This window comes from Primulina tabacum, chromosome 14 (genome assembly GCF_025594145.1).
Source record: "Primulina tabacum isolate GXHZ01 chromosome 14, ASM2559414v2, whole genome shotgun sequence".
Taxonomy (NCBI): Eukaryota; Viridiplantae; Streptophyta; class Magnoliopsida; order Lamiales; family Gesneriaceae; genus Primulina; species Primulina tabacum.
Window position 1 is genome coordinate 7,774,570 of NC_134563.1, and position 13,356 is coordinate 7,787,925.

Genomic DNA, 13,356 nt, shown 5'->3' on the forward strand with positions numbered 1-13,356 from the left:
ACTTTAAAGGGTTCTTTTTATTTAAGCTTTCGAGTTGTATTCATGATTTTTAATTGGTCATTTAGTTGTTTGAATTTTATCAATTATTTTTTATTCATAGCCATATATCTTTGGTTTTTTAAAAATTAACATTTTCATTCATAATTAATACATAACTCTAAGCTTAGACAACAATTATAAACTAAGATCGTTATATATATACTAAACTACAAGTCAAACAAAATCAACTCATTAATTTTTTCCGCACACAACGTTGTTGGCTTTTGCTTCACAAAACCAATACATCACATTAGAGCTGGGTAATCGTAGAGAAATCGTAGGTTTTTCTTCTTCTTTTTTCGGAGAAGGGTTGTTTGTTGTTATTTTCGGAGAGGCAGTGACGAAAATTTCAAAGTTAACGACTTAATTTTTTAAAAAAAATTAACCAATATATTATAACGGAGGATTGACCAATAAATCATCCAACCCTTATCGAATGTTGAACACTTGTAATTTTAAGCAACTGCCCTTTGAAACTTTGTGGGATTGGACGGAATATTTATCTTTGACCTATGAATCTCTGTTCTTGAGATATTCTGATTCCTTTATATATATATATATGCTGATATGCCAACTGCCCCACATATAAAATGGGATTTTAAGGGATAAGACAGGTTTGTTAAGTTCCCGATGCAATATGTTTGATCCGAAATCCGACACACCCGAGTCTATCATCTTAGTTTTATTCCAAAAACCTGCCACCACGTGACACCTTGACTCACTTCTTGGACTTCAAAAGATTCAACATCTTTGGATCGTTATAGGTTTGTATTATGTTTAACGACAATTTGATAAAAATAATAAATAAAAATTTATGTGAGGCGGTCTTACAGGTTTGTGAGACAAATATCTTATTTGGGTTATCCATGAAAAAATATTACTTTTTATGCTAAGAGTACTACTTTTTATTGTGAATATCGGTAGAGTTGGCATATCTCACAGATAAAAATTCGTGAGATCGTCTAACAAAAGATCTATTCAAAATAATAATATTATTTTCATCTTTTAATTTATCATCTAATATCAAGAGCCAAACAATCCAAATAAATAGATCTAACAATCATCATTGTCCCAATCTTTTGTTTCACATAGGATCAAAAATAAATTCCATTTATAGGTCAACGATGATGATCGTTGCACCTGTATCAGGAGCAACACACCACTGTAGCATCTCATGAACAAAATGTATCTACTATTTGCATGTGTCATACTTATTGATTATTCTATGATCAAACGCTTGTTATTTTTGCTAAAAGATATGTAAAATGATGCAAGTTCATTTGGTTTAAACCGTACAGCATTCTGAGTGTTGTGTTAATCGTTTTCTTAGCATAAACAATTATTACTTTCTAATAATAATTTTTGCTTTAAAAATAAATATCAGTATATTGGCACTTAATCACTTAATCGTAAATTTAACATTGGATTAGGAAAAATCTACAATTTTGATTATGATATTACAAGATTACTTATATAAAAACTGATCAATATGATCATAGACATCGTTACGAAAAATTACATATATAAGGCAAGGGAGATATAAATTAGACGCAATTTTTTGTGTATTTCTTAGGTTCAAATTAAAAGTCCTAACTATTGATGGCTTCTTTCATGGTAATATTTAAAATTGATGACCATCTCTGTCACGCCCCGAAACTCGGGAATGACACCGGCGTTGTTTAACAATTACACGATCGCAACAACAAGCCTCTTGTAGCACAGTATAAACCGAACCAGTTTATATATCATAATCTCAAATTAAATAACCGATGTCTTTACAATTACCAAAATACATAAGACGACAGAGTTTTATTGCAGAAACGTAAATCTAATTAATAATAACGTAAAGATAATCGATTTCCTTGAGCATTCACCATCCCCAAAACTGCTCGAATTTTTCCTCCTCAATCTATTCTTCGGACTTATCTAGGAAGGGTTGTAAGGGGGGTGAGTATTTTGGGAATACTCAGCAAGCGGGGGAAATCGAGCACAATAAAGATAACATGCATAAATTTCGAATCATAAATCATGAGTTCATACGTACTTCATAACACATGCATAAACTTTGACCCAGCACTGCGACTCATCTATTTTCGACGGTTTACTGACGTCAGTCCCTAATTTTTACTCCTCTAAGGGGGCGAGGCCGTATAGCGGTTATGTCCCCCACCGCGTAAGGGTACGTCGTGGTTGGGATTCCTTCCCGTATACAGTCGACTCCTCACAGTGCTTTTGAAATCGTATGACAATTACACGAAAAGAGTAGAAAGAAGATTGTACTCGACTATTTATTTTTCTTGTAAAAATCAAAAACATGTATGCATAAATTCGAGATTTTTAAAGTTTAAAAAAAAAATAGCCCACTTACCGTATATTTTGATGCTAAAAACGTGGGTGCTTGGCTTGGAAATAGGATCGCTCCTTGCTCCTACTTCGGACAGAACTTCGGCTTAATTTCTAGGATGATTTTCGGCAGAGTTTCGGCTTGGGAGAGCTGCTGAATTTCGAAATTTTAAGTGTGAGAATGAGTGGGTATGGCGTGGTATTTATAGGCCAAGGGGTGGGAGTTTGATATGGCATTCAAATCATGCCCAAGATTGGCCTCAATCTCCATGTTTTTGGCTTCAATTCTTCATCCCATATTGAGTTATTTGGCTACCTAAATTGGTGAGATTACATTCTTAATTCCTTCCCTTCTTGCTTGGCTCGAGATTTGATGCTATGCTAAGGGGTTTGAACAAATCTTTGGTTATTTGTTTCCAAGTATCCGTGTATCTATCCATCACAAAATCTTGGCATATCAACTAAGGGAATTTTCGAAATCCCCATGCACTATTTTGCCTAAATTCTTTAACTTGTGTAATATTCAACTCTTGCAAGAAAAATCCCCTTCCTAATTTCGAAAATTGCATGCTTAAACACAATATATCAAATCCCATATGGTATGTCCAAGAGTATCTCTACATATCCCATATAAAATATTCTCCATTATGCAAGTCTTATTTTCACACAACACAAAAATCTTATGTTAAAATTTCCTTTACAATTATTTAATTATATGGTGAGAAAAAAAATCCTGGTTCTTACAATCTCGAACCTTGGACAATTATTTATTTATTTATTGATACAAAACAATTATTTATTTTTGGGCAAACTAACTTTCACAATTTACTCACCGAGTAAATGAAAATACAACATATACATATAATATTCAGGTTCTTTCTTTAATTCTTCTTTCTAATCTTTTCGACTTTTAACATAACAGTAAAGATTGTGTGTATCATATATAAGTGTTGTCTAGGATATAATGATATTTTGTTACAATATATAGCGAAATAATATAATACAAAAATAAATAACTTGATTAAAAATAACACAAAGATAATTATGCATAAATGAACATATATATGTGATGTATGAGGATAAAATAATCATTAGAAAAGAAATCGAGTTTACAAAACCAACACTAGTGAAAAAACGAAAAAATTAGCTTCCTTAACAAGTCAATTAAGTAAATCGCGTCCTAAAATATTAATAACAAAAATAATCAAAATACAATAATTCAAAGCACTGTGACCGAAATTTGAAGAAACAAAACAATTATTCAATCAACACTTTGTACGGGTGTTGTCTTCAAGTTTCTGCAACACATCACGTAAATATAGTGAAACAACGATGCTTCGTCTTTGTGAGTTCTTCAGAAAATTCTCCCGATCTTTATTTTTGTTCTCTCGTATCTCGCTCATGCATTGTGCATCACCTATTCTTCAATATATAGAGACTCGTTTTGATCTTGATATGATTCTTACAAGATAAGGAAAGTAATCTTTCATTAAGAAACAAACTTTTTTAAATATTAGATATCAAATATAGAGTTTAAGAAACTCAATATTCTAAAAAAAAAACTCCTAATGTACAATCTTATTTAAAAGGAAAAAATAATTTTAAGGAATTGTGTCTTACAATGCAAATAACATTTTCTTTCAATTTCTATTTTTTCCCTTTCTGGACAAAATAAACACAAACAAGTTCACGCATGTTAATGAAACTCCAAGAAACTACATTTACTCCCCTTGAATTTGAAAAAAATATCTCCCTATGAATTTGATCATGTTAAGTTGAGTATTATCAGCAGTGTTAACAACACGGGGGCAGAAACATTTATCACTTAAAACTAAATCAGAATATTAAAAACAAGAAAAAAAACAACTAACACATTAACCAAATAATAATAATCAAAGCTAAGAACAATTACGAAGATAGGAATAATAAAAGATCAATGATCAGTTTCCTCTTTCTTCAGTATCTTCATCCTCCTCCGCTTCGTGTAGCCTAAGAAGTTTGTGCACTGCTATCTCTTTTTTTTTTTTTTTTGTCTAGAATGGACAATCATGTCCATTTAAAGCCTGTATCGAGCGACTTGGGCTTAATAGTGAACGATCAACTCTTTGTCTTGAACGATTTACTTAAGTGCAAAGCCAATCTAGGCTTGTAAAATTGTAAGGGAAAGCTGGATATAGTCAGAAGAGGATGTGTTCCCAACATCTAGGGAAAACTGGATTCTGACCAAGGAATATCTATCTTCCGATTGCCTTTGAAGAGGGCGAAAACAATCTTCAAATCTTCAGTCACCACGTACATATGCTCATCAATGTCTCAGATTAATCTTTGTGATTCCAGAATCCCATAGACATGCAAAGGGAAAGGAAAGTTACTCCCTCAGCAAACTGTAGCTTAGTTTTAAAAATCATCTTCTCAAAGTTAAAAATGCTGTCAGGTGCCAATGACAAACAACACAAAAGCTTGTGGCTTGGTGACCACAATGGAATTTGTTGATTGTGTCCAATTGCAAACTGTTGTTTTTTCAAGTACAAAGTAGAATAAAGTTAGTTAAGCAGGGGAGAGGCGGCTTGGATGACCAGTGAATTGTGTTATCAAACCTCCATTGAGCACAACAGTAACCTCAATAATGTTGTGTTAAACCCCTTCCTCATCCTCAGCGGGGGAGTTATATAGAGCATTGATGATATAAGAGTTGAACCGAAAGACATGATCTCAAAAAAAAAAAAAAAAAAACTCTGCCAAACTTGACAGGTCTCTCATCACCCACACTAGATATGAGATCAGCAAACAATTCTAAGATGGGTTTACGGCAATATGAAGCAAATGAAGGAACAGTGGACAAAATTTCTCTTGCTTTGAAGAATTCCACCAAATTATATTTCCCTTAGAAATCCATATCAATATTCTTCTCATCAATCACTACAACAAAAACGGCATACGACAACGGATTTTATCTGTTGTCGTAGCCTTTTTAAAACTGTTGTAACTGAGGGTGTTGTTGAAAGTCCGTTCAACGACAACGGTTTTTATTCGTTGTGGTAGGTAGAATTTGCGATGGTTTACAAAAACCGTCGCTAATAAAATTTGCGACGGTTTTAGACGGTTAGCATTAAAGACTGTCGCTAATTTTAGCGACGGTCTGTAATCAAGATTTCCGTCGCTAATTTGTTTCGAAAAATAAAAAAAATATTTTTAATAATTTAATAAATCTAAAAGAAATTAACAATCGAAACTAAAATCGTGTAAGAGAGAAAAATTTTAAGTGTTGTGAAGTAGTAAAATCATGTAAGAGATCAAAATTTTAAGTGTTAATAAGTGGTGAGAAAAATTTTAAGTGTTGTGTGAAGTGATAAAATCGTGTAAGAGAGAAAAATTTTAAGTGTTGTGGAGGAAAATGGACCGAAAATGGTTATATTTATAGACAGATTGCGAAGGTAATTGAAAAATCGTCGCATGTTTTAATTTTGCGATGATTTGGCTTTAAACCGTCGCATGTTTAACCGTCGCTAAGTTTAGCGACAGGTTTTGTAAAACCGTCGCTAATTTTAAACATGCGACGGTTTAGCTTTAAACCGTCACATGTTTAACCGTCGCTAAGTTTAGCGACAGGTTTTGTAAAACCGTCGCTAATTTTAAACATGCGACGGTTTAAAGCCAAACCGTCGCAAAATTAAAACATGCGACTATTTTTCAATTACCGTCGCTAAATATGGCAACGTTTTCCAAATTCATTGTTGTTTGTCCAAAAACCACGCTAATCGACAACGGTTTCTTAAAACCGTTGTCGATTGTAAAAAAAAAAAAACACGCTAATAGACAACGGTTCTATGAACCATTGTCATGGACCCTAAAAATACGCTCAAAGACAACGGTTTTATAGAACCGTTGTCTTTGACTCGCAAAATACAACGGTTTTACCGTTGTTAAAAACATATGACCACGGTTTTCACAAAAAACCATTGTCGTATGTGCGTTGTTATATGCATAATTTCTTGTAGTGAATAAGCTCTCTATTGGCCTAAAGAAGTCTGTAACGTACCGTACTTTTAAACTACTTGAAATTTGCGAAAAATAAAAATTTTCTTAAATACCAAATGAACTTTCAATTTTCGTTCATAAATCAATTGTTCATCCAAAAATATTTGCGTTAAAAGAGATCATCAATAAAATTTTCTAAAAAAAATACTTGTTTAAACATTGTAAGCAAAACGTGAAATCAAAGTAGTTGAAACATTGCATAAAAATTAAAACATGTGCGGTCCTCGGGTTTAGCCTCCATCTCAGTCTAATCCGGCTCACTGGTCTCCACCTCTCGTCTCCTCAAAGTCATCCTCACCTGCATCGATCAAGTTTAGTGAGTCTAAAGACTCAATATGCATAAACTGGAATAACAAATAATACGTAATAAAGCCACATGCATCTTTAAAATAGAGCGTACATACATGAAATTTGAATTTGCATACAAAAGCTTGAACGTACATACATATCATAGACGTGCCATCAACGTAAAACTTTTTTTAAACATGTTTGCATCGTACGTACTTGAATATACATAAACTTCATCATTTTTTTATGCAAGTTCAAGTTTCAAGTATGTACGCTCTATTTTAAAGATGCATGTGACTTTATTACGTATTATTTGTTATTCCCAGTTTATGCATGTTGAGTCTTTAAACTCACTAGACTTGATCGATGCAGGTGAGGAAGAATTTGAGGAGACGAGAGGTGGGGAGCAGTGAGCCGGCTTGGACCTGAGCGGGAGGCTAAACCCGAGGACCGCACATTTTTAATTTTTATGCAATGTTTCAACTACTCTGATTTCACGTTTTGTTTACAATGTTTAAACAAGTATTTTTCTTTAGCAAATTTTATTGGTGATCTCTTTTAACGCAAATATTTTTGGATGAACAATTGATTCATGAATGAAAATTGAAAGTTCATTTGGTATTTTAGAAAATTTTTATTTTTCGCAAATTTCAAGTAGTTTAAAAGTACGGTACGTTAAAGTTGGTATCAGAGCCATGTTCTTGTAAAGGGTTATGCCTACTGTCAGTTGCGAGAAGCTCACGAAGCCACACGTCAAGTTTGTAAGTTTTAAGTCATGATTTCAGCATGTCCATGTTTTAAGTTCAAGTTACGTGCATCTTATGCTATTGATATTATATTCATGCACATTGGGTTACATGTTGGGTAAATTGTTGGAACAGTATGCCTCTTAGACGCATGATTAATCGGGAAGAAAGGGATTAGGACAGAGAGGCTCGAGATGAGGGGAGAGACGCTCCTCCTCCTCCACCACCAGATATGCAGGCACAGATGCTTGCATGTATGACTCAGTTCTTTGCACAGTTTGCGGGGAACCAGGCGGCAGTGGACAGGGGGGTGAAGCCCAGACCAGAGGCCGTGTACGAAAGGTTTAGGAGAATGAATCCTAATGAGTTCTCGGGGACTACTGACCCGATGATAGCTGAAGGATGGATTAAATCCATCGAAGTGATTTTCGCTTTTATGGAACTGCAAGATGCAGATAGGGTCAGATGTGCCACATTCCTTCTCACAGGGGACGCCAGACTGTGGTGGGACAGTGCGTCTGTGTCGGTTAATTTGCAGAATTTGACTTGGAACGGTTTTAAGAAGGTCTTTTACTCCAAGTACTTCACTGAATAAGTACGATCCAGATTGACTAAGGAGTTCATGACCCTGCGACAGGGAGACAGCAGCGTGACACACTTTGTCAGAAAGTTTGAAAGGGTGTGTCACTTTGTGCCCCTGATAGCTAATGCTGCCCAGGAGAAGCCGAGGCATTTTATGGACGGTTTGCGGCCGATCTTGCGCCGTGATGTGAGGGTTGCTGGTCCGACTACTTACGCCGTTGTAGTATCTAGAACCTTGACGGCAGAGCAGGACCAAAAGGACATTGAGATCGACAGGCAGGGCAAGAGGCTCTATCAGGCACCGCAGCAACAGCATCAGCAGCGACCTCAATTCAAGAGGCCATTCCAGGGGCAGCCAGGGAAGAAGCCAATTCAAGGACCACCGAAGGGCAAAGGTCTTGTTCCACAGCAGAAGGCTCCCAAGAGGCCGGGTGAGTACCCGGTGTGCCCGAAGTGCCACCGCCAGCATCCGGACAGTGTTTATATGGATCGGGCAAGTGCTTTAAGTGCGGAGCCAACGATCACATGTTGAAAGAGTGCCCACAGTGGAGGCAGCCGACCCAGGGAAGAGTGTTTGCCATGCATGCTCAGGAGGCGAACCCAGCACGACACTATTGACCGGTAAACTTATTTAATTAAGCACCGCATTATTCTTGCTATGCATGTTTTGAATTTTATTTGGGATTATTAGTGTGCTAGTTAATATTTTGGCGACTTGGGATAAAAATTTTTTGCTATGCTTGAGGTTAAGGTCAGAACTTTGGGACATAACTTTTGTGTGGTGCTAACGTCTCTCAGAGAACATTTTTATAAAAAGAGTCTCCACGAAGGCCTTGATAGATTTAGGGGTCACCCACTCTTTTATTTCGGAGACGTTCGCTAGTCACCTGGACGTCAAGTCTATAAAACTCGACGTGAGCTATTCAGTGACAGTCCCATCAGGGGAAGAATTATCAGCTACTAGTGTGGTCAGAGACATCGATCTGGAACTATAGGGCCACCTAGTGTATGCCGATTTGATCGTGCTGCCAATGCCAGAGTTTGATATCATTTTGGGAATGGACTGTCTGACGAAGAACAGAGTTCTTATTTATTTCCCGAAAAGGTCAGTGTTAGTAAGACCTTTGGGCATGGAGCAGTTTCTACTTTGAGCCAGCTAGGTAGAGGAGTTTTCCTCGCATGATCTCATGCATGCAGGCGCGGAGACTTATGCACAAGGGTTGTCAGGCTTTCTTGGCCAGCATTGTGTTTGCACCTGACGTACCCACTCAGTCAATAGCTGATGTGCCAGTAGTCAAAGATTTTCCTTACGTCTTTCCGGATGACGTCACAGGCCTTCCACCAGAGAGAGAGGTGGAGTTTTCAATTGATCTTTTGCCAGGAACCGTGCCAATCTCTAAGACACCGTACCAGGTTAGCTCCAGCTGGGATGTTAGAGCTCAAGCAGCAGATTCAGGAGCTTCTAGACAAAGAATTCATCTGCCCTAGTTTCTCACCATGAGGCGCACTAGTGCTCTTCGTGAAGAAGAAAGACGAGATCATGAGGCTGTGTATCGATTGCCGAGAACTGAACAAAGTAACGATCAAGAATAAATACCCACTCCCAAGGATCGAGGACTTGTTCGATCAGTTACAGGGAGCCACAGTGTTCTGTAAGATAGATTTTCGATCAGGGTATCATCAGCTGAAGGTAAAGGATGCAGATGTTCATAAGACAGCCTTCAGAACCAGATATGGGCATTACGAGTTTTAGTGATGTCGTTTGGACTGACGAATGCTCCAGCAATTTTTTTGGACTTGATGAACCGAGTATTTCAGCCCTACCTAGATCAGTTCGTCATAGTGTTCATTGACGACATTCTTATCTACTCGAAGTGCCATGAGGAGCATGTTAATCATTTGAGTACAGTGTTGCAGATTTTGCAGAGACACAAGTTGTTTGCAAAATTCTGTAAGTGTGAATATTGGTTGGGGAAGGTAGCGTTTTTGGGTCATGTAATTTCTAGCAGCGGCATTGAGGTGGATCCAGCTAAGGTAGCAGCGGTTAAGAAATGGGTTGAGTCGAAAAATGCGTCAGAGATCCGCAGTTTCCTAGGCTTAGCTGGCTACAACAAAAAATTTATTCAGGGATTTTTTTCGATAGCAGTGCCACTCGCTTCATTGACCAAGAAGAATGATAAATTCACTTGGAGTGGCGAGTGCCAGAAGAGCTTTGATACTTTGAAGCATGCTCTCATTTCAGCACCAGTGTTAGCCATGCCATCAGGGCAAGGGAATTTTGTGTTATTCACCGATGCATCTAAGCTCGGGTTAGACGCAGTGTTGATGCAGCATGGTCGGGTGATAGCTTATACCTCCAGGAAGTTGAAAGTGCATGAGAAGAATTACCCGACTCATGATCTTGAGTTAGCTGCAGTTTTCTTTGCGTTGAAGATATGGAGACACTATTTGTACGGCGAGAAATGTCAGATATTTACTGATCACAAGAGTCTCAAGTATTTCTTCACGCCGAAAGAGCTGAATATAAGACAGAGACGGTTGTTAGAATTAGTGAAAGATTAGGATTGTGAAATTAGCTACCATCCGGGGAAAGCTAATGTCGTGGCAGATGCTTTGAGCAGGAAAGTTGCAGTCGTAGCACAACTGTCAGTACAGAGACCACTTCAGTCAAAGATTTAGAGTTTTGGGTTAGCGGTTTATCCTAGGGGCCGAGCTCCTAAGCTGTCTAATCTGACAGTTCAGTCTTCGTTTCTTGACCGAATCCGTGCAGGCCAGCCTTCAGATGATCAGTTACAGAAATGGCGACTGATGAAGCCAAGAGCAGTGTACTCTACACAGTGTCCGATGGTCTTGTGAGGTACAGAGGAAGGATGTGGGTGCCTAGTGTCGATTCGATCAGAGAGGATATTTTAACAGAGTCACATGCATCTCCGTATTCTATCCACCCAAGAGGTACCAAGATGTACAAATATTTGCAGATTTTGTATTGGTGGCCAGGTATGAATCGAGACATCCGTCGATTTGTGTCTGAATGCCTCACTTGTCAGCAGGTGAAAGCAGAGCATCAGAGGCCAGCAGGGATGCTTAAGCCACTCCCTATCCCCGAGTGGAAATGGGAGAATATCACCATGGACTTCGTTGTCGGGTTGCCGAAGTCAGTCAGAGGATCCAATACTATTTGGGTTATAGTGGATCGACTCACTAAGTCGGCACACTACTTGCCAGTGAAGACGACTTTCTCCACGACGCAGTATGCGGAACTCTATATCATGGAGATATTTCGATTGCACGGGATCCCAGTTTCTATTGTGTTCGACAGGGACCCAAGATTTACATCGTCCTTCTGGAAGAGTTTACACGCAGCCATGGGGACGAAGTTCCTATTCAATACAACTTTCCACCCTCAGACAGATGGCCAGTCTGAGCGAGTGATTCAGATTTTGGAGGATTTATTGCGAGCCTGTATAATTGATTTCCATGGGACTTGGGAATCTAAGCTACCTCTAGTGGAGTTTACCTACAACAACAGTTTTCAATCATCTATTGGTATGGCTCCCTACGAGGCATTGTATGGGAGGAAGTGCAGATCGCCGATTCATTGGGATGAAGTCGGTGAGAGATCAGAACATGGTCCAGAGATTATTCAGCAGACTGCAGAGGTGGTGGTCAAGATCCAAGACAGGATGAAGACCGCCCAGAGTCGTCAAAAAAGTTATGCTGACAAGAGAAGAAGAGATCTAGAGTTTGCCGTAGGTGATCACGTTTTCGTAAAGATAGCACCCATGAAGGGTGTTATGAGATTTGGGAAGAGAGGCAAGCTTAGTCCGAGGTTTATTGGACAATTTAAGGTTCTTGACAGAGTTGGGACACTAGCTTATCGTGTAGTCTTACCGCCGAATCTGGCCGATGTACACAATGTGTTCTACGTCTCGATGCTGAGGAAGTACTTAGCGAATCCTTCGCATATTTTGAGCTATGAGCTGTTGCAGCTTGCTCCAGATCTGTTGTATGAGGAAAGACATGTCTAAATCCTAGACAAACAGGAGCGGAGACTTCGGAACAAGGTGACAAAGTTGGTCAAAGTCCGTTGGCTAAATCAATCAGTAGAGGAGGCCATTTGGGAGACCGAGACAGATATAAGGAACCGCTGCCCAGAACTGTTTGGTAAGATTTAATTTCGAGGACGAAATTTGTACAACTGGGGGAGGAACTGTAGAGGCCAAAATCAGTACACGTAAAACCCATGCATTTATTTAATTGTTAACTCATTTATTTAAGTTTAACTTAATTTTTTTAACGATGTGTGATCTATTTAATTTAATTATTTTAAATTATTATGTTTATGTGATGCACGTTAAAATGTTTTCTCGAGTTTCATGTTTTAGGCGATTATTCGATGCGGGATCGAGGAAAAGAGACCGGCGACGATTTTGACAATTTTAAAACGCGGTATTTTATTTTAAGTTAAGAATGAGGCATTTCAAATGATTCACTTAGTTTTAGTATTTTAAAAGCCTAATTTATTTATTTATTGATTTTAGGATTCTAAAACTTTTAAAGTTTAGCAAATGTACATTTTCTTTTAAATTAGGGGACCTTGCTTAGTAGTGAGAATTAACATTTTTAATTATTATTTTATTAGCATTTTAACTAGCATTATTAATTCCTAATTAAGCAATATTTACCCTAAATTATATTAAAACACACGCACACACACTTTAACACACACTCAACTACACGACACACACACATTTTTCCTTCTCTTCCATTTCAAATTTTTGAGAGAAAAATATTAGGGTTCCTAGAGCAAGAGTGCAGCCGCCCCTCTTTGAATATTTTCAACGAGTTTTCGTTGATTTTTTTCAAGAAAATAGTGCCACGTTCGTCCCAGATCAAGCCTCGCGCCGTTTCCGCTTTGGTATCACCGTATCGTGAGTTTTAAACATCACAAGGCATGTATATTCTGTTTTTCCTACGTCGATCTAGTCATATTATGTGTTATGATGTTTTTATACGTAAAAATCCATGTGTGATGAAAATAGTTTGAGCAGAAAATGGTTTGATCGATTTATGAAACGTTTTTAGATCTCATAAATTCGTTTTTATTTTATTTTCGAGTACTGCGATTTTTCCATCGATTTTATGGAAAAACTTTCAACATATGAAACGTGAAACTTTTTGATACCTTTGATTTGATATAAATTTCGAAATATTTGGACAAAATTTGAGTGAGTTATGGCCGTTCTCGTGGGACTGCTCAAACTGTGTTTTTCTGTAAAATATGTTATTGATGAATCCTTGAAGTGTTTGAGTTGCAAGC